Source organism: Choloepus didactylus, chromosome 13, assembly GCF_015220235.1.
Source record: "Choloepus didactylus isolate mChoDid1 chromosome 13, mChoDid1.pri, whole genome shotgun sequence".
Taxonomy (NCBI): domain Eukaryota; kingdom Metazoa; phylum Chordata; class Mammalia; order Pilosa; family Megalonychidae; genus Choloepus; species Choloepus didactylus.
The window spans coordinates 69356931-69379974 of record NC_051319.1 but is presented as its reverse complement, the minus strand read 5'-3'; the positions used below and the strand labels follow the sequence as shown (position 1 = coordinate 69379974).

At 38.2% G+C, this 23044-nt stretch overlaps 1 long non-coding RNA gene across 5 annotated transcripts in view; it reads left to right on the top strand.

The window, feature by feature from the left end:
* The window catches only part of LOC119508587, a 133769-nt gene that overhangs the window by 28907 nt on the left and 81818 nt on the right, over positions 1-23044 (top strand). For all 5 annotated transcript variants that reach the window (XR_005211503.1, XR_005211501.1, XR_005211500.1 and 2 more), the window contains exon 2: positions 7612-7733. This is a non-coding gene — a long non-coding RNA (uncharacterized LOC119508587). The remainder of the gene's footprint in view (positions 1-7611; positions 7734-23044) is intronic.

Below are 23044 nucleotides of genomic sequence, written 5' to 3'. Positions count from 1 at the left end.
CCGGTGATTCTTGGTCCTTGGCTCCTCTGTCACATGGCAGTAAACTTGGTGGCCTCTCTGTTCTCTTCTGGGTTCTGTTGAATTTCAACTTCTTGCTTACCCTGGTTTTCCCTCTTTCTGTGTGAATTTCATTCCACTTATAAAGGACTCCAGTAATAGGATTAAGACCCATCCTGATTGAGGTGGGTCACACCGTAACTGAAGTAACCTCATTAAAGGTCCTACTTACAATGGGTTCACACCCACAGGAATGGATTAAGGTTAAGAACATGTTTTTCTGGGTTACATACAACTCCAAACCAACATAGTTAGTTTTCACAACTAAAAAAAAAAAAAAAAAAAAAAAGTGTGTGTGTGTGTGTGTGTGTGTGTGTATTTAAACCATGATTAGGAGCCAGAGCCAGAAGTGACGATGTGAGGCTATTTTATGACTTCAAAAATTGGCTCTGATGTAATAAAAATGTTAAATCCTGTTTATATTATTCAGTACACTTTTGGTTGCAAATAATAGAAACCCAACTCAAACTGCCTTGAAATAATTTACACTAATTCTATAAAATACCTAATAAAAACTCTAGTAATAGATGCAGGGGCTCAATATCAATTTTCTATGCACAGCCAACATGCATCATAAATAAAAATTTACTGAATGAAAATCAGGGCTCCTTTTCCAACTCTAGATTCTGTTTCTCTTTTTATGCTAGCATCATTTTTCTTCTACTAGTGAAAAATTCCTCCATGCAGGAGGAAAGATGCCATAAGCCATTCCTTACTTTGTCTTTACAGTTTACAGTCACAGAAGCAGCAGACTTCCTTCCCATTAACTGGCAGGAACTTCTCAGGGACATGTCCATCAGGCTCAGCTTGAGCCACATGTCTATTCCTGAAAAGATCACTAAGTGAGTACATGACTGGGGTGGGTTACTCTGAACTAGATCATGTACACCATTAGTATTGTGTGGGTGGGAATAGCGTCATCCTCACCAGGACCTCATAGCATAGGAGAAAATGATTCCCTAAAGAGGTGTATGCTGGTGGACAAACTGAACAACTGCATCATGAAATCCTTTTCATGTTAACTGTCTTGATCTATAGTAGTGCTTTTCAACTCAAGCTGCATGTTAAAATCAACTAATGAAATTTTAAAAAATATTAATGTTCAGGACTACCCTAGACCAATTAAATCATAATTTTTGGTGGTGTGGGGAGGCAGGGAAGCATTGGCATTATTTTTTTAAGCCCTCAAGGTGATTTAATGTTGTCTCAATGCTGAGAGCTACTGGATCATTGCTTAAGTAATTGAGGTAATATTCAGAGCAGAAAAACAGTGAACATATTTATAGATACTATTGTCTTCTCCTGTGAGTGCTATAGTTATCTAATATAAGAATTGCTTTTTCCCCCTACATCACAAATCATCAACAACCTCAGTTGAAAGTAAAAAGAAACAAGAGTATACATAGTTAAGAATTAACTTGCATTCCTTAAGCCAGAGGTAAATAACCCCTTTATAGACTCTTGATCAATATGATAAAGTTATGTTAGCTACATTAGCACATGAAAAACAGCCAATTGATTCATGCCCTGCTTTAAAACCACAGAAAATGGATTCACTAGCATCTCCTATAATACAAGCTGGCAAAAACCATTTTATCAGCAATACAGGTGATATGTTGTACTCTGAAAGAAAATCTTGAAAGATCCACAAATGTTCCATTGGATCCCAATTTTCCTATTAGTCATAGCTGCATTTTAAATGTGATCTATTTTTGAAAGGCCAAAGCTACCCTTCTGGAAATAGAAAGGATCAGATTTGTAATAATTCAGGCAGAACTGTCATATGATATTTCCATAAGTTCAGATAACAGAATGTGAAAGGAACAGAGGCTATTTCCACATCCTAATATCAAATAGGTACATAGAAGCTGATACTATACTAGGTGCTAATCGAAGGTAATATGGCACTAATCCAACTTACTTACGTTCACCTTTTGTCCATGGTATAAATGGCCATTCTCTGAATTTTAGCATAACAACTTGTATTAGTTAGGGTTCTCTAGGGAAACAGAACCAACAAGAGATATTTGTAAATACAAGGTTTTTATAAAAATGTCTCATGCAACTGTGGGGATGCACGAGTCCAAATTCCATAGGGCAGACAGTGAGCTGGCATCTCCACTGAAGGTTTTTGATGAACTCCCCAGGAATGGCTGGCTGGCTGAAGAAGTGAAAGTTCTTTCTCTTCTTCCTTAAAAGCCTTCAACTGATTGGATTAAATCCAGCTGATTGAATTCTCTCATTGCAGAAGGTACACCCTTTGTTGATGTAATCAGCCACAGATACAATCAATTGATATTTAATAAACCAGCTTTCTAGTTTATTAACCAGTCACAAATGTCCTTGCAGTAATGATTAGGCCAGTGCTTACTTGACCAGATACCTGGAAACCATCACCTGGCCAAGTTGACACATGAACCTAACCATCACAGTCCACCCATTGTCAACTTGGCAGCTATACACATCACCATAAATCATACTTAATCTCTAAATAGAACAAAATAACAGACATATGTTTCATCTAACAATACTCAGCTGTCCTGCATACAGCTGAAAACACACTGAATCTCTCCAGAATAGGGTGCAAGTCCTTGGGTAATATTCACTCTTAAAGTTGATATCCTGTAAATTAAACACTATGAAATGAACAATACAACTTCTGTCATATGTTAAGGGGATAAGATAGAGAAGAAAACAGATACTTTATGGACAAAAACAAACATGCTCAAAACAAGGAGGAAATATTCATGCCATCATAATCCTCATTTCTGTAACTGATCACATGGTCATAGTTCATATTTATCACGACCTTCTTCCACTACCCATTCCATGTTCCCTTTACCCTCAGCAAGCCCTTCAATGGGCTGTGGTTCTTTGCCTGGTGGAGTGACCCAAACTTTCATTCCTGAAGTTTCTGGGCCATTGGTAGTCCTGCCTGCATTGGGTTGTTGCAGTTTTCCATTGACTTTAATCACAGGGTATGGTAGTACTAAAAGAAGCCCTAGGGGATCTCCTGTATTCCAGGAAAACTCTTCTTTACCTCTATTGTGTAGTTGCAGTGCTGTTTCCCTTTGATAATCAGGATTATCCCCTTCCTTACCTGTTGATTCAGAGGCATGAGAAATCCAAAGTGGCCAGGTGACAGTCATAACTTCCAGTTCAATGGGATTATTGTGTCTCCTGGTGGGAGCATTCCTCCTTTTGTAACTAAAACTTCTAGACCAGCAGAACTTAAGGTTGCAGGGACAGGAAGCAAAAATTTTCCTAGTGGATCACTAGGAGTGATAGTGGTGCACTCCCTTTTCCACCCCTTGATTCCTGGATCCATGAATCCTGGCTATGGGAGAAACAGCACCATAGCGTGGATGCTGATTCAGAGCACACACAGCCTCCTAGAGAACACTGTCCCAGCCCTGCAAGGTATTGCTACCTTGTTGGTGCCGTAATTGAGTCTTCAAAAGACCATTCCACCGTTCTGTCAACCCAGCTGCCTCTGGATGATGGGGAACATGCTAAGACTAGAGAATTCCACAAGCATGTGCCCATTCCCTCACTTCATTTGTTGTGAAGTGGGTTCCTTGATCAGAAGCAATGCTGTGTTAAATACCATGATGGTGGATAAGGCATTCCTTAAGTTCATGGATGGTAGTATTGGCAGAAGCATTGCATGCAGGGAAGGCAAACCCATATCCAGAGTATGTATCTATTCCAGTTAGAACAAATTGCTGTCCCTTCCCTTTTGGAAGTGGTCCAATGTAATCAACCTGCTACCAGGTAGCAGGCTGATCAGTTCGGGGAATGGTGCCGTATTGGGGACTGAGTGTGGGTCTCTGCTGCTGGCAGATTGGGCACTCAGCAGTGTCTGTGGCCAGGTCAGCCTTAGCGAGTGGGAGTCCATGTTGCTGAGCCCATGCATACCCTCCATCCCTACCACCATGACCACTTTGTTCATGACCCCATTGGACAATGACAGTAGTGGCTGGGAAAGAGGTTGACTGGTATCCACAGAATGGGTCCCATCTTATTCACTTGATATTAAAATCTTCCTTTCCTGAAGTCACCCTCTGGTGAGCATTCACATGGGACACAAATATCTTCATGTTTTTTGTCGACTCAGAAAGTTCTATCCACATACTTCTTCCCTGGACTTCTTTGTCACCAATCTTCCAATCATGTACCTTGCAAGTCCCTGATAATCCAGCCAAACCATTAGCAGCAGCCCATGAATCAATATACAAATGCACCTCTGGCCAGTTCTCCTTCCAAGCAACGTGAACAACCAGGTGCACTCCTCGAAATTCTCCCCACTGGGAGGATTTCCCCTCACCACTGTCCTTCAGGGGCATCCCAGAAAGGGGCTGCAGTGCTGTAGCAGTACACTTTCGGGTGGTGCCTGTATATCATGCAGAAACTATTGTAAACCAGGCCTGAGTTTTCTCTTCCTCAGTCAACTGATTGTACAACTGTAAGCAGCAGCATGTGTTGGGGAAATAAAATTTAAAACAAAATTTTTTCCAACCCAGAAAACTTCTCCACAAAGGTAGAAGAGAAAGAAAAACGATTGTATTATTGAAAAAGCCAGAAACCAGAATGTGATGCATCACAGGCAATTTGCTAAGGAGTTTGTAAAGAAAGACATCTCACCCTTAAAATTGCCAAGCAGACACAACCCATTACATACATGTTCTCATTGACTGCATGATTTGTCAAACATAGTTCATCTTAAATTCACCTTGTAATTAGGATGTTCTTTGTATTTGCTAATTGCCTCTATCCAAAGGAGTAATAAAATGTCTCATATCTCTATGACAGGTAGATAGTTACAACTTGGAGACAGATGCCTAAGCTAAACTGCTATGGGAATGGGGAGACAAGGGTGCTAACTCCCTTGATATTTACATTTCAGAGTGATGGCTCCAAGGTTCTTGAGAAAGACATTGTTGGGTTTTAAAGCTGGCAAAAGGCTTATTTAACTTGTAAAAAGATTTACATATATCTCAAAGGGCAGGGAAAGAACTTGCAAGCACAAGTTTTTGAAAGAATGTTCTAGGAAGAAGTAATGGAGAGAATCTCTTCCTTTTTTGTACTGGGAAGTTTCATATATATATGTATTTATTTTTTAATTTATTTTTACCTTACACATGGCATAGTTAAAAGAGACTTTTAGAATAAGATATACCTGGAATTATGTTTTGTCTATTATTTACCAGCTGTGTGGTCTTGGGCAGAGTAACTTCTTAGTGCCTTATTTCCTAAACTTGTAAAATAAGAATACAATCTATTTTGCAGTATTTTTGAGGATTAGGAATGACAACTACCATGCATCTGCTATTTTGCTTCAGAATTTTTTTAATTATACAAGTAAATAAATATGTTCTCCTTAAAAGAATAAAACATTACAGATAAGAAATATAGACTTTGATCACCATACTCTTTCCCACCTTGTCAATGTTAGCCACTAATATACATTCGGCGTATAGTGAGAGACTTGCATACTCGAATGGACAATGGCCAGATTGTGTTCAACAATAGAATTTGGATCCATAGTCTCTGTAGCCACCAGCCTGGTAAGCCAAACCACAAAGTGCAGCCATCAGCTCAGAAGTATCAGTGTTTGGACAATAACTCTCAGCTCAGTGACAACTCAGGACCAACCAGAGAAAGCCAAACATGTTTCCCAAACCAATCACATAAGATGCCCTCCTTCTAGTTATCCCACTTCCAGCTTTCCCATGCCAAAACCTCTAATCAGAGCATACCTGAAACCTTCCCTTTTTTGACTTAAAAACTTTATAAACTCTTCTGCCTGCCTTTGAGTCTCTGCCAAAGGCAGGATGTGAATAGTCTGTTCTCATTTGTATGGTCTTTGTTTATTTATACAATATATTTTTATTATGCATTTTACATATTGACATTCATTTGTACCTATTTAAATTTTGCAAAAACTTGTATCACTTCTAACAGCTTTCTGTCACCACCAACTATGTGGGTACAAATTTCAATCATTAATTGCAAAGACTGCAATAACTCAATTCAATACAATTCTGACTCTAACTGGAGTTAGGCCAGACTCCACAGGTTAAGGGCAATCCTCTTGTCCTTCAGGTACTTAAAAGATTGGGGACCCAGGCCACCCACACTTCTAACAATTGACTACTAATTCAGGGGTTCCCACCACTTCATTGGGTTTGATAAACCACTAGAAGGACCCACAGAACTCACTGAAAGTGTCAAACTTATGATTATAGTTTTATTATAGAAAAAAGATACCAAAAAAAAGATGGATAGGGCTATGTCTGGGAGGGTGTCAAATACAAGCTTCGGTTTCCTTTTCTACATGGAGTCACGATGCATCACCCACCAAGCACGGAGATGTATCTTATCAGTCATGGAAGCTCACTGGAACTTTGCATATCTGTGCCAGTTTGAATGTATTGTGTCCCCCAAACGCCATTATCTTTGATGTAATCTTGTGTGGGCAGACATTATCGTTTTGGTTAGATTTCTTTGAGTGTTTCTTTGGAGCTGAGCCCCAGCCAGCTGTGAGTGATGACTCTGATTGGATATTTCTATGGAGGCGTGGCCCCACCCATTTAGAGTGGGCCTTGATCAGTGGAGCCATATAAATGAGCTGACAGGCAGAGGGAACTCAGTGCAGCTGTGAGTGATGTTTTGAAGAGGAGCTATAGCCAAGAGGGACACTTTGAAGAAAGCACAGGAGCTGCAGATGAGAGACATTTTGAAGATGGCCGTTGGAAGCAGACTCTTGCTCCAGAGAAGCTAAGAGAGGACAAATACCCCAAATGCAACTAAGAGTGACATTTTTGAGGAACTGCAGCCTAGAGAGGAACGTTCTGGGAGAAAGCCATTTTGAAACCAGAACTTTGGAGCAGACGCCAGCCACGTGCTTTCCCAGCTAACTGAGAATTTCCGGACACTACTGGCCATCCTCTAGTGAAGGTACCCCGTTGATGATGTGTTACCTTGGACACTTTATGGCCTTAAAACTGTAACTATGTAACCAAATAAACCCCCTTTATAAAAGTTAATCCAATTCTGGCAACATTAGCAAACTAAAACAGTATCCAAGTTTATATGAGGTTTTATTATGCAGGCATGATTGGTAGAATCATTGTCCATGTGACTGAGTTCAATCTACAGCAGCCCTTCCCTCCCAGAGGTGGAGGCATGGTTGACATTACATGCTTCAAAAACCCCACTCCCTAATCACAAGATTGGTCTTTCCGGTGTGACCAGCCCCTACCCTAAGACTACAGGTCTGGCCCCTCTTTCATCTCATTAGCATATGAACGATCAGATGTGGTCCTGGGCCCACCATAAATAACAATAGACATTCCCATCCAAAGACGCAGAGGTTGCCTCCCGGGAACTGGAGACAGACCAGTCAAGTTTTTCATTATACCGTAGTACCCAGGGGAAACAGATACCATTTTTTGGATTTTTAAAAACAAAAATGGTATCATATCATATATGTTGTTCTGTAACCTTATTTTTTTTTTACCTTAATTACTATTTATTTGTTCTTATTTGCAGTCAGCAAAACTAAATTTCAAAAAGAAGGAGTGTCAAAGGCGTGTCAAGAGATATGGCCCTAAGTGCAACGTGGAATCCTACACTGGGTCTCGAGACAGAAAGAGGACATTAATGAAAAACTGGTGAGATCCAAATAATGTCTAGACTTTAGTTAATAGCAATGTACCAATGTTGGTTTCTTAGTTTTGACAAATAGACCATGCTAATATAAGAGAAATTGGGTGCAGGATATGATATATGGGAACCCTCTGTTCAATTTTTACAATTTTCCTGTAAATCTAAAATATTGCAAAATAAAAAGTTTATTTAAAAAAAGTATAGCAAATTTTAATTGTCAATGTTAAATGTAAAATGCTTTTATCTTAGAAGCCAGTTTTTTGAACCAAACTCAAGTACTGGCTCTAAAACTTTAAAAATTTCTACACAATTGTTCTTCTCTAAGGAAATACTTTTCATACAAAGGATCTATCACTATTTGATACTTAGGAAACTGGTGAAGCACTGGTCTGATATCCTGGCTAAACATCTAGGTACCAAATATGTATACAAACAGAAATGTGTTGCCATATCCCCCCCCCCCCACTTACTTCTTTCCTTTCCATTTTTTTTCTTTTTCTTTTTTTAATTTTTATTGAGATTGTTCAGATACCATACAATTATTCAAAGATCCAAAGTGTACAATCGGTTGCCCCTGGTACCCTCATACAGCTGTGCATCCTACACCACACTTAATTTTTGTTCAATTTTTACAATCTTTTCATTACTCCAGACAAGAAATAAAGTGAAAGGTGAAGAAAAAAAAAAAAAAAGGAAACTCAAATCCTCCCGTATCCCTAACCAACCCCCCTCAATTGTTGACTCGTAGTGTTGGTATAGTACATTTGTTACTATTTATGAAAGAACATTTGAAATACTACTATTTGTAGTATATAGTTTGCAATAGGTATATATTTCTTCCCTATATGCCCCTCTATTATTAACTTCTAATTGTATTGTCATACATTTGTTCTGGTTCATGGAAGCGATTTCTAATATTTATACAGTTAATCATGGCATTAGCCCACCATAGGATTCAGTTTTATTCATTCCCATCTTTTGACCTCCAACTTTCCTTCTGGTGACTTATATGACTCTGAGCTTCCCCTTCCACCTCATTCACGCACCATTCGGCACTGTTAGTTATTCTCACATGTTGCTACCGACACCTCTGTTCATTTCCAAACATTTAAGTTCATCCTAGTTGAACATTCTGCTGATACTAAGCAAACGCTCCCCATTCTTAAGCCTCGTCCTATATCTTGGTACCTTATATTTCATGTCTATGAGTTTACATATTATAATTAGTTCCTATCAGTGAGACCCTGCAATATTTGTCCTTATGTGTCTGGCTTATTTCACTCAGTATATTGCCCTCGAGGTTCTGTCATCAACCCTTTTTTTTTTTTTAAGATGGTTTTGTTCACACACCATACATTCCATCCTAAGTAAACAATCGATGGTTCCCTGTATGGTCACATATTTATGTATTCAACACCTTCACCACTATCTATGTAAGGACATCTACATTTCTTCTACAAGGCAGGAGGGAGAGTCAATGAAGGTAGAGAGGCAAAAGAAAGAGGAAAAAGAAATGACAGCTAGGAAGCAGCAAAAGGAAAAATAACCTTAAATCAAGGTAGAGTAAAGAGTCAGACAACAGCACCAATGTAAAGTGTCTAACACGCCTCCCCTATCCCCCCCTCTTATCTACATTTACCTTGGTATATTGCCTTTGTTACATTAAAGGAAGCATAATACAATGATTCTATTAGTTACAGTCTCTAGTTTATGTTGATTGCATCCCTCCCCCAATGCCTTCCCATTTTTAACACCTTGCAAGGTTGGCATTTGCTTGTTCTCCCTCATAAAAGAACATACTTGTACATTTTATCACAATTGTTGAACACTCTAGATTTCACTGAGTTACACAGTCCCTTTCTTCTCCTTTCTTCTGGTGTCTCACATTCTCCCAACCTTCCTCTCAACCGTATTCATAGTTATCTTTATTCAGTGTACTTACATTGCTGTGCTACCATCTCCCAAAATTGTCTTCCAAACCTTTCACTCCTGTCTTCTCCTATCACTCCGTAGTGCTCCCTTTAGTGTTTCCTGTAGGGCGGGTCTCTTGTTCACAAAGTCTCTTATTGTCTGTTTGTTGGAAAATATTTTGAGCTCTCCCTCATATTTGAAGGACAGCTTTGCTGGATATAGGATTCTTGGTTGGTGGTTTTTCTCTTTCAGTATCTTAAGTATATCACACCACTTCCTTCTTGCCTCCATGGTTTCTTCTGAGAGATCCGCACATAGTCTTATTAAGCTTCCTTTGTATGTGATGGATCGCTTTTCTCTTGCTGCTTTCAGGATTCTCTCTTTGTCTTTGACATTTGATAATCTGATTATTAAGTGCCTTGGCTTAGGCCTATTCAGATCTCTTCTGTTTGGAGTACGCTGCGCTTCTTGGATCTGTAATTTTATGTCTTTCATAAGAGATGGGAAATTTTCATCGATTATTTCCTCTATTATTTCCTCTGCCCCTTTTCCCTTATCTTCTCCTTCTGGGACACCAGTGATACATACATTCTTGTACTTCGTTTCATCCTTAAGTTCCCAGAGACATTGCTCATATTTTTTCATTCTTTTCTCCATCTGCAACTTTGTGTGTAGGCTTTCAGGTGTTTTGTTCTCCAGTTCCTGAGTGTTTTCTTCGGCCTCTTGAGATCTGCTGCTGTATGTTTCCATTGTGTCTTTCATCTCTTGTGTTGTGCCTTTCATTTCCATAGATTCTGCTAGTTGTTTTTTTGAACTTTCAATTTCTGCCTTATGTATGCCCAGTGTTTTCTCTACAGCCTCTATCCCTTTTGCCAAATCTCTAAACTTTTTGAATTGATTTAGCATTAGTTGTTTAAATTCCTGTATCTCAGTTGAAGTGTACGTTTGTTCCTTTGACTGGGCCATAACTTCATTTTTCTTAGTGTAGGTTGTAGTTTTCTGTTGTCTAGGCATTTGATCTCCTAGGCCACCCCAATCAGGTTTTCCCAAATGAGAACAGGCTCAGGTCCCAGAAGGAGGAAATATTCAGTATCTGGTTTCCCTGATGGTTTTTCTTAGAGAATTTATACACCTGTGCTTTTCTGCCCAGCAGGTGCACCTGTCAGCCTGTCACGGGCTGGTGTAAGGGGGTGTGGCCTGTGTCTCTACTCCCCTAGGCTTTAGCGTCTGGTTCCAGTAAGGCAGGAAGTAGAGCTGGGCCCCTCCCTTTCATCTTGGAAAGCTATGCCCCCTCCAGAGAGGTCATTTGAATATCAATAAGTTCTTTGTTTCTCTGATTCTGCTGGTCAAAGTGTTGCGATTTTTAAATGGCTGAGGCTTTCTTTACTGCAAAGCGCTGCAGGCTGCAAATGGCTGAGGTTTTCTCCACAGAGAAAGGTAAAGAAAACTCCCAGTTTCACCCATCAGCCAGAGATAGCATCCAATCCTCTGGGCTCCCTGTCCTGAGACAGATGTGTCCCCCGACTCTCCCAAGGTCAGTTGTCACCAAAAGCTTCTGTGTGCTTGTTGGGGATTCGCTGTCTGTATTGAGCGGTTAATATTAAAATCCCAGTTGGATCTGGGCTGAGGTCTACTCACTTGTTCGGAGAGTGCTGCTCTCTAGCACCGTGAGGCTTCCGTGAGGGAGGGGCTCTTGGATCTTGGCTGTCAGTGCGGGTCCGCAGTTTTACTTACAGATTTTATGCTGTGATCTCTGGTATTCCTCCTGATTCAGGTTGGTGGATGATGAGTGGACAGTCATGTTTGTCTCCACGCAGTTATTCCAGGTTATTTACTAGTTTTTTGGTCATTTATGAATTGTTCCAGGGGGGGACTAACAGTCTTCCACTCATCTCTATGCCACCATCTTAGCTCCTCCTCTGTAACCTTATTTTATTTCTTTAAAATGTTCTGGAGTAATAATGAGTGTTATAAAGAAAACTGAACAAGAGAAGGGGACAGAAAGGAAAGGAGTGTATTCCTATTGTAGTCAGGGTCAGCATAGACCTCTTATAGGAGGTTGCCCTTGTTACAGAGGCTTGGATAATGGGAGAAAGAGCATCAGGCACACATCTGGTTGAAGAGCATTCCAGACAGAGGGAACAGCAAAGACCTCAGAGTCAGAAGAAGCATGGAATGTTCTAGGAATGGAAATAGAGTCAGTGTGACTAGGGCAGATTAGTAAAACAGGGAGTGGGAAAAGATGAGGATGGAGACAGAGGCAAGGACCAGAAGTAAAGCATGGTGTGCCTAGTTTGGATTTTATTCTCAATGTGATGGGATGCCAGGAGAGTGATCTAGTTTATATTTTGAGAAGTGTACTCTGATAGCTCTGTGGAGACTTGGTGTAGGAGAGCAGAAGCAGAAGCAGAAGCAGTGAAATGGGTTAGTAAGCTATTACATTAGCTTAAGAAAGTGTTGATGGTGGCTGGGTGCACCACTTAGTAGGCATTTAGATGTCTGCTCTTCTGATGGGAGAGACAGACAGTGAGCAAGTAAACAAATAAGCTAATTTTAAAATGAGGAATTGGATGTTCCTCCATCTTTAAAATCTTTGTAATGCCCTCAACCCCTAAAACCATTAGTTAATGGAAAAGTGACTCTTCACCTCCTTCTAGTCCCCATTTTTTTAAAAAAAAACTTCATCAATTATCTTTTTTTTATCACAAAAGCACAATATGCTGGGTTTTTCTAATTAAATTCAGTTTTATTGAAATATATTCACATACCATACAATGAACTGTTCACAGTACCATCATATGCATTCATCACCACAATCTATTTTTGAACATTTCCCTTACATCAGAAAGAATCAGAATAAGAATAAAAAATAAAAGTAAAAAAGAACACCCAAATCATCCCCCCATCCCACCCTATTCTTCATTCAGTTTTTGTCCCCGTTTTTCTACTCATCCATCCATACACTAGACAAAGGAAGTGCAATCCACAAGGTTTTCACAATCACATTGTCACCCCTTGTAAGCTACATTGTTATACAATCGTCTTCAGGAGTCAAGGCTACTTGACTGGAGTTTGATAGTTTCATGTATTTACTTCTAGCTATTCCAGTGCATTAAAACCTAAGAGGTGTTATCTATATAGTGCATAAGAATGTCCACCAGAGTGACCTCTCAACTCCATTTGAAATCTCTCAGCCACTGAAACTTTATTTTGTTTCATTTTACATCCCCTTTTTGGTCAGGAAGATATTCTCAATCCCATGATGCCGGGTCCAGATTCATCCCCGGGAGTCATATCCTGCGTTGCCAGGGAGACCCACACCCCTTGGAGTCAGGTCCCACGTAATTGGGAGGGCAGCAAGTTCACCTGCTGAGGTGGCCTAGTTAGAGAGAGAGAGAGAGGGCCACATCCAAGCAACAAAGAGGTCCTCAGGGGGAGACTCGTAGGCACAATCACATGCAAGTCTAGCCTCTCCCTTGCAGTAATGAGTCTCACAAGGGCAAGTCCCATGATAGAAGGCTCAAGTATGCTGGTTTTTAATCAAAAAATAAAGAAAAGAAAAGAAACAATACAGAGGTGTGAAAAGGAAAAGGTAACAATCTATCTCCCCGCTACTTCAATCCCCTATCTCCAAAGAAATGCATTTTAGTTTTCTCTTTTTATCACTTATACATGTGATGGGGAATCTTCTCATATAAAAAAGGGAAAATGTTGAGCCATTATTCTATAGCTTCCTTTGTTCACTTAAGTTATAATTAAATACATTTTATTTAAAATAAGGGCCATAGATAACTAAAAAAATTAAACTGTCCTGGAAATGTATCCATTTTAGTTCATTCCAATTGCTTTCACTGCAGGTTTAATATCTATCCTGAGTTGATCTCTTGTGACACAGTGAACTCCCTGGTGCTACCTACTCCAGTGATTTGCGAGTTGCTTTGTTTTCTTGTGTTTATCATAGGGATTTTCTTTCTGTCTTTGCACCCCCATTCCACTTCCCCTCCACCCCCATTCTCAGGTTATTCCTTTTAACCCCCATCCTCTGAGTAGCAGTTGATTTTCCATGACCCTGGCCGGCTGCCTTTCTTCACTGCTGCTAACAATAGCTGTTCAGAGGCCATTTATTCAGCCGTACAAAGTTGGGGCCTGTTTGAGGGGCTCAGAGACATTGTCCTTATATTGTCTCCTCAATTTCCTCATTGCTAACATGAGAGAAACTGCAGTTCTTACTCATGCTGGATTCTTTTACCTTGAGTCAGTTTTCCAATTGTATGTAAGGAATTTCTTTTGATGAATTAAACATACCAACCTTAAAAACCGGTTTGTGAAGGAAATAAATTAAAGATAAGTGCTACATTTAGCTTTCCTTTTACCAAATAATTGGGGTAAGCCTTGCCATCATCCAATAACATCCTTCATGGTAACTGTCCAAACATTCAGAATTAAGAAATCCAAAAGTACCTAGACTCTGGGACAATACAGCTCTGTACTTGAGACTCCCCTAGTTCTGCTAAATTGGGCAGTTTTCCTACTTCTATGAGCCTAAATTTCCTAATCTCTATAATGAAATGAGAATACTTACTTCATGGGGTGACTGAGAGAAATAATTGAGGTAATCCAAGTGAAACTCTTAGCACTGCACTCAAAACATATTCATTCACTTTTATTATAAATACTTGAAAATTAAGTCTTTCCACCTTGACACCAGTAGCAGATGGAAAATTATGGTGATTTTAAGTTCTAACATTGACCCATTCAATAGATCTCAGCTGTGAAAAGAAAAAGTTTTCTTACAACTTAGGATCTCACAGCTTTATTGAGCAGGTCATGAATGGGCAACATCCCATTCAGAAATAGAAGGGAGTTCTCCCAAGGAAGTAGAAAGGGCAAACACAAAAGCAAGCGAAGAAATGTTCTGATGGCTAGCCTTAGGTTTCCATTTTGCATGAGGGGAAGGGTATCTTACAGAGTGGGGAGCAGATATACATTGGTTAGTGTGGTATGCCCAATCTGATAAACTATTTCTCCTGGACCAAAACTGGCTTATCAACAGGTGTTGCTTATCATAGTTCTGTAAGGTAAATTCCATTGTTTCATTTTTTCAGAAAGCCCCTACAGTTCAATTGTTTTTGTCTTCTGGAAAGTTCTTTCTCTCTGAAAGAGGTCTTTCCTGGAAATATCCAATGCGGGCAGCCATTTTATTTTACTTAACACAGCCGGTCTTTTTAATTCCTTGCTTGGTATTTCTTATATTGAATCACTTGTAGATTCAGCACTTTTTGCTCATATCCAACCTAGTATTTCCACATCAATTTCTTCCTGATTGTTAAACTTGCCCTAGAATTCGTTGCAGTTGTCCTAAATAATTTAAGTGCTCAGGAAAATTAATATCTGCTGAAATCTGGTCCTACCTTTCCCAACTTCCCCCTGGTTTCCCGTGAATGTTCTGGGATGCCACTCAAGGTTTTTGTTTGTTTGGTTGGTTGTTGTTTTTGTTTTTTTTTTAAACCCATATCTTCTTTACCTCATTTAGATTTTTGCCCTTAAGAGTCAAAACAGAAATGACATCTTTGCTTTTGTAATCCTCTCATCTCAGCAGTTACCTGTAAATGTTTAGCATTTATAGGGCCACTACATGATAGTGGGAAAAACACATCTTATCAGTGGATATCATATTTTTTTTACCATTTGATAAAGTTGCTTTTACATGAGGTCTCTACAGCTGGAGTGGAAAAAAATCCTACTAAGTTTAGAAAGGTTCAGGCATTTTGGATATTAAATTTTATTTCTTCAGGGGGTATACAACTTCTCTTCCAATTGGCTTGAAGCATGTAAATTGTCAAGGTCATTTTCTGCTCCCTAAATTCACCAGATATTAGTTTACTTTGCTTGGGAAAGCTTTAGTACTAATAAAAATATCTTAGGTTTTCTCTTTATACAAATACAGTGGAGTATAAACATGGCTATTTATTCTCCACTTTAAACTGGCAACAATTTCAGTTGGTCATTTGACGTAGAAACATTTTACATTTCATATTCAGAGATTAAGTTGCCAGAAGAGGAAAATATTGAATGCTATATCCCCTAAAGGCCACTAAGTTTGCAGTTTGTTGGGCCACAAGGGGGAGTGAATCCTAGAATTCAGAGCCCCTCACTGATTCTACTGTGCCCTTGAATAAAATGAAGTCAACATTCCTTTAACCAATGCTAGTTGACCAAACAGCCTGGAAAAATACATAAGAAAGAACTAGTTAGTCAGCCTTGGGAAATATGATTTTTACAAAGAGCTATAATATTTTCAAATAAACCTTTAACTTACTTTAAAACCATTGTTTTCATTGACTAAATCTTTTCATACTAGAAAATTAGAATTCTGACTATGATATGTCAGAGTGGAGATCAACTCTAGAGTCAATCTTTGTGGATGTGGAATTTGTTCCTGGTTTAATGGCAGCTATTACAATGCAGGTATACTAGAAGACCTCCTCCTAAATTTCTATATCTCCAGGAAAGAATAACATTTAAAACATTGCCAACTCAGATCAGTTCATTTATGATAAAAAGGTAATAACTCAGGTCTACAAACATAATTACTTGGGTAATTCAGAATAGGAAGCACTAATTTTTCTAAATTGCCAACATAATTGAGGGGTTAAGGAGTCAATTAGCCAGAATTATCCAGTTGGTTAACAGCTCAGTCCAAATTTGCATGATAACTCTAACCCCACACTTCACAATTTTAAGGCTTATTTTGAAAAAGTGGTCTCTGTGAGGCTTTGAGAACATTACTCAAAACAGAGGAGCCCATAATCCAAAACTACTGAATCTAATTATCATATATTTTCCTACTTGATGTGATCTAAAAGATCCTGGTAATTATTCTTAGTGTAATATATTTACTGTTGATGGTTTATTCTATAGCAATTTATTTTCTCTAGCTAATAGATGAATAATCTGAAAACCTGTCCTCTTGGTAGTTCACAAGACAGAAGTCAGAAAGGGGCTTGATTTCTAAATGATTGATAATCCATAGTCTTGGTACAGTGGGTTAGATTTAAAGGAGCTCTACATAGATTCTGGTTAAGGCAGGTGGCTGACCTTGGTAGACTGACTAGAAGTAACACCTAGATGGCCTGTCCCTAAACAAAGGTTCTCCCTACTGGCCTGCCATTTAAGGGAAGAGGTGATGTCAAGCCCCAGGCGAGCTAGGCAGGACTCTTATTTCTCTTGGGATATTGGAGCAGAATGGAACTAAGACCAAGACAGAAGTTCAACTAAACAAACCAGTGCCAGGGACTTCAGACCAATGCTGAATTCTGCCATCACAGGTATTCTTGATTCCCCAGCTCCCCCTAAACCTGCTTTTCTGCCTTTCCCATTTCAGTAAATGACACCACTGTCCATCCCTTCTTGGCTTCCCATGCCAGACCTATAATTTTATCCTGCAACCCAAAATATCTGCACTAAACCTTAATTGCATATTAGAACCATAGCAAGACTCATTAGCACCTCAAGTGATTTCAGTTCTTGAAGGGCAAAAGAGCTTAGTTTTACAAACATGAGACTCATCCCCACACTTGGAAAGGGATTGGAAATGTTTGTATTTTGTCTTGAGAGTTCAAAAATAGGGAAAGGGGATAGGTACCCTTCCCCACAGATTTATTAGCCTCTTCCTTCTAATGCTATAAATAAAGGAAAAAAATTCCATATAAAAACAGGCTAATTGTTCATATCCAGCACACAAAATAACTACTAGAAAACATATTTCTCTGAAGAAAAGTATTGTGTAATTCCCAAACAAAAGAAAAATAAGGGGCTTTGTTTTTGATCAATTTTTGCTGGTTGGTTGGTTGGCTTTTCTAATTACTTGAGCCCTCTGGCAGAAACACTAAAGTGAAAATTTTACTGGTATATAGTCGTCTTATATCATACCTGAAAACTGAGTCACTAACCTGATAAATCTATCTTCACCTTATTCCTTTGGTTGAAGTGAAGCAAAGGAATGCTGAGATTTTGACCATCAACATATGTGCCCCAAATAATATCATATTCCTTATTTTCAATAACCAGCCAGATGTAGACTTGTTTTCTTGCCTATGCCACCAAGTTCCATTCCTGATTAAACACCAAAGTTTGTCATTTTGTGGTGAACATAGAGAAACTCTCAAAGTTGGTGACTAACCCCTTATAATCGAAATATCTCATTTAGTAGCAGGCAATGTGAGGAATTGAATCCATTAAATATATATTTTGTTTTGTTTTGGTTTGGTTTTTAATAAGATTCAGGACCTGCCCCCCCACACACACACACACACACACACTTCCCCAAATCTGGTACCTGGAAAATGTAGTACTTGAATAGAGACTATTCTTTATTTTTTTTTAACTTCCAATTTTTTCCCATGAAAGCATTTTTGAGCAGACTCCACCAAAGAGGCAATGGAGGCATTCTTCAAAAGTTAATGGTATTTATCTTTGAATGATGTGATTACAGATACTTTTGTGTTTCCAAGTTTTTTGCTTGTTTTACAGAAAGTATATTTAATTTTTTTTAAGTAAAAACATGAGCACTTTTTAAAAATGATGGACAAGATTTTATAGGACTTTTTTCACAATGGAGTGCTCAATGACTATTTGTTAAATGAATAAGTACATTTTTCAAATTCTCTAACTCTTCTAGTTCCTTTAAAACCATAAAGGACTTTTTTTTTTCAGGTGAGAAGAATTAACCAAGTTTCCCCTAGGGCAGGTATTCTGCTAACTTTATCTTCAGCATTTGAAAACCACTGATGATTAAGTAAAGAGCCTGATAAACTTCATGGTTGTTATATTGTACCCAGAGGATAAAGAAGATGAATTTGTTTTCTGCTTCTCCTTTTTAGAATATTCTAGAAATAACTACTATTGGCATGTAAGCCATAAACATAATTTGAGTGTCATCATCCATCTTGCACTTAATACATACTTGCTATGTGTCTTCCAACCCTTCTTGATGGACTAGATTAGAGAAGAGAATGCAAAATATGTCTAAGTTGTAGGATATAAAGATAAAATGTAATGAAAACCAATCTTAACTTACTAAAACAATTTGATCTTTATCCAGGTGTAAACAATTTCAAAACATAGTTTGTAAGTTTAGCTCAGTTGGCTGGACTGTGAGGACTGATGAGTACAGTGTTCCATCCTTAGATGGTCCACTCACCATCCTCACTTTAGTCTGCAAATGTGGTGCTTAACGGGTCAGACTTCTTACATAGATGTGCCATGGTCTCAAGGAAAACCAGATAATAGAGAAATAGTGCCTCATAAGAAAACAATCCAAAATACCTGCTTTAATAATGGTGGGGAGTGTTTTGACATCAATATTGGGGGTAGAGCCAGGGAGGGATGATGGTAGTTGTTGGCAAAATTCCAGAGAAGAGATTAGATGGTACAAATTCTATAAAAGTAACTCATTTATTGAGAAAATATAACTGGAAGGATTCATGTTTTTCACATCATAAGGAAGTTGAGTGTGACTGAATGATTCATTTAGAAAATATTTTAATTCTACTTAGCAGATATATGCCACTGAGACATTTAGAGTCCTATTGAGGAGACAAGAGACATGCACAAGCAAATTAAATAACAAAGTAAAGCACATATTTTTTATAAGCCACTCAAATCCTCTTTGTCCCATGTCTTGCTCTACTACCTGCTGCAGTAGTTTTGTAGGTGCAACTGGACAACACTTATCTAAGCCCCAAACACCTACCTATCACTTTCTGGCCAGGACTTCTCTAATACCATGGTGGAGGCAAGCAGAATTGCAGACTCATGCAGATGCAGTCAGGAAATAAAGGGAGTTATTGATATCTTTAATCAATGTTAAGGGCCATCTTTACACAAGGGAGGGACAAGAGCTTATGAATAAATATTTCCCTCTTTCATCTTGCAGTTTTATTGTCTGAGATGAATTTCGTAAGGTTTGTTAGGAGATCCTGGTGAAACCTAGCATCATTTACCCTAGCAGGGCCAATTCAGTAAGGCATCTTTGAACTAGTTCCCTCTTTCTCTGTCCCACTCCCTCAGGCTCTCAATCATGCTTCTTGGATCAGTCAAATAAACTACTAATCTCCAAGCCTATGTCTCAGCTCTCCTTTTGTGGAGACCTAAGCTCAGATGCAAGGCAGAAAGAAATCAATTTGACAATAAGACCATAGCATAAGAAAGGTAATTGCAAAAAGAAATAAATGAATTTGAGAGACTCTGTGAAATTCTAGTAATTAGACAATGAAGAATGAGAACAAACAGCTTGGAGGGAAAGATGACAGGTTCTTTTCCAGATGAGGCCAGAGAATTCAATGGTAATGCCCAGCAGCTAGTTCAGACTAGGATTTAAGAATCAAGTTTAAAAGTTGAAATCTCTTAAATGAAGACTTTATGAAGAAATGACCAGTGGGTCATAGGCTGCATTTTAGATAATGGTCAGATTTCAGGGAGTAGAGAATATGCAGTTCAATTCCACTATAAAGTCAAAGACCAGACTGAAGGGGCTCAAACTGGAAGTAAAACTAGACAGTGAAGACACGGAGACAAATATGTAGGTGGTTCATTGTACAGTTCAGTGTAGATGGAAACAGTTCACTCTTAGCAAACAACAAGCTTGTTGACAGTGAAAGGAAGGAGAGATGTTAGAAAATTGTAGACCCAAGTAAAGTAATTTTTTTCAGGATTTAAAAAAGGGAATACAGCTAGTAGAGGGAAATTACGTATGAAAATTCCCAAGTTCGTTTTATTTTCAAATTAATAATGTTGAAGTTAATCTTTGATTATGTAGAAAATCTGAGATTTATCTTACTTTCGGGCACTCATGCCTTTTTAGATTTAGAAACACTCATTAAAAAAAACACTCATAAGAACTTTCTATGTAAGATGTTGGTACACAGAAAGGCATCATTGAAAGATACCCCTCTTCCAGAAAATATTGGAAGAATTCCACTTGAATAAATATTGCACAAGTCAGTGCCTACTTTTGCATACCCATATTTGTGTTAAGCTAATCCTAGTTTCCAAAAAAAGATTTTTGTACTGTTGGAAAGCATTTCTGAAATACTGCCAGTCCCATCTTGTGATTGAAGTTCTTTGGTATAAAACAGGTTAGAAGGGGTGAGATGCCAAGCAGGTATTTAGAGTTTGATTTTGATGTCTTATGTTTGAATGAATCATGGTTTCGATAACCTGTGTTTCTGTATGCAATATACAGTTTGATAATTTTCTACTTTTCCATTGAATATTTTCTTTTTTTCCCTTTTCAACCACATGCTTTATATATAAATGACAGTTGATCAATGTGTATAGATTTTAGAATACATTTTTCCTCCAGGGTATGTTTTATCTGTTGGATTTACATTTGGGATTAGTTACTCTAGGAGTAAGATTGGAGACAGAAGCTAGTTGCCCACTGAGAGTGAGTGAGCTTTGCAAACCACATATTGCTTATCCAATTAGTTGTTATAAGCGTGTTGTTTTTCTGTACAATATTACTGTGACAATCAAACTATAATGCATTTGTAGCAGAATATTTATTGTTTCACATTCTCATAACCATTACATTTCTGGTTTCAGTTGACATTAAGTGATTGCCAAATTCTATCACTCTCTATTTTTTTATATTTTTAAATTTTTACCCCTTTCAGTTTTACTCAACTCGTGGAGTATGCTAGCAAACATTATTTTAATTTTCCTTTCAGAGTGAAACTTTCTTTTTTCTTTTTTTTTAAATTGTGGTAACATACATATATAGCATGAAATTTACCATTTTAACCATTTTTAAGTGTACAATTCAGTGGCATTAATTACTTTTACAATGTAATACTATCTCCACCTTCCATTAATAAAACTTTTTCATTACCCTAAACAGAAATCTTTACCCATTAAGCAATAACTCCCCATTCCTTCTCCCTACATCCCCTGGTAATCTCTAATCTACTTTCTATCTTTATGAATTTGCTTATTCTAGATATTGCATATACATAGAATCATATGATATTTGTTCTTTTGTGTCTGGCTTATTTCACTTAGCCTAAGGTTTTCAAGATTCATCCATATTGCAGCATGTATCATAACTTCATTCCTTTTTTATGGCTGGATAGTATTCTGTTTCATAGTGATAACACATTTTGTTTATCCATTCATCTTTCAGTGGTCATTTGGGTTGTTTCCATCTTTGGGTGGTTGTGAGTAATGCTGCTATGAACATTGGTGTGCACGTACCTCTTTGAGACCCTACTTTAAATTCTTTGGGGTAATTGTACCTAAGGATGGAATTGCCGAGTCATAGTCTATGCTTAGCTTTTTGAAGAATTGCTAAAATTTTTCCACAGCAGCTCCACTATTTTATACTTCCACCAGAAATGCACAAGAGTTTCAATCTCTCCACATTCTCACCTGTAAATTTCCATTTTTAAAATAATAATATTTAATTATATTTAATAATATTAATTATATCATTATAATTAATTTAATTATATTAAATAATATTTAATAATAATTATTTTAAAACTAATCCTAGTGGTTATGAAGTGGTGTCTCCATTTGTTCATCATACATAGGAAATAGTTCTTTATTAAAAGCAGTGACAAACACACACAAAAAAGGAGGAAATAAAAAAATTTACAATCCCACCATTCAGATTGTAATCCCAACAAACTGTTGACATTTTAGTTTAATATGCTGCCATAATAGTTGTATGTCTATATAAGAATAATTAAAAGCAAAAATGGAATCAAATAGGACATAATCTTCCCAAACCTGCTGAGCCAGTTTGAATATATTGTGTCCCCCAAATGCCATTATCTTTGATGTAATCTTGTGTGGGCAGATATTATCAGTGTTGATTAGATTGTAGTTCTTTCAGTGTTTCTTTGGAATGTGCCCCACCCAGCTGTGGGTGATGACTCTGATAGGATAATTTCCATGGAAGTGTTGCTCCGCCCATTCAGGGTGGGTCTAAGTTGATCAGTGGAACCATATAAATAAGCTGACATAACTGAAGGAACTCAGTGCAGCTGAAAGTGACGTTTTGAAGAGGAACTACAGCCAAAAGGGACACTTTGAAGAAAGCACAGGAGCTGCAGATGAGAGACAGTTTGAAGACGGCTGTTGAAAGCAGACTCTTGCTCCAGAGAAGCTGAGAGAGGACAAATACCCCAAGTGCAACTAAGAGTGACATTTTTGAGGAACTGCAGCCTAGAGAGGAATGTCCTGGGAGAAAGCCATTTTGAAACCAGAACTTTGAGCAGATGCCAGCCATGTGCTTTCCCAGCTAACAGAGGTTTTCCGGACGCCATTGGCCATCCTCCAGTGAAGGTACCTGATTGCTCATGTGTTATTTTGGACACTTTATGGCCTTAAGACTGTAACT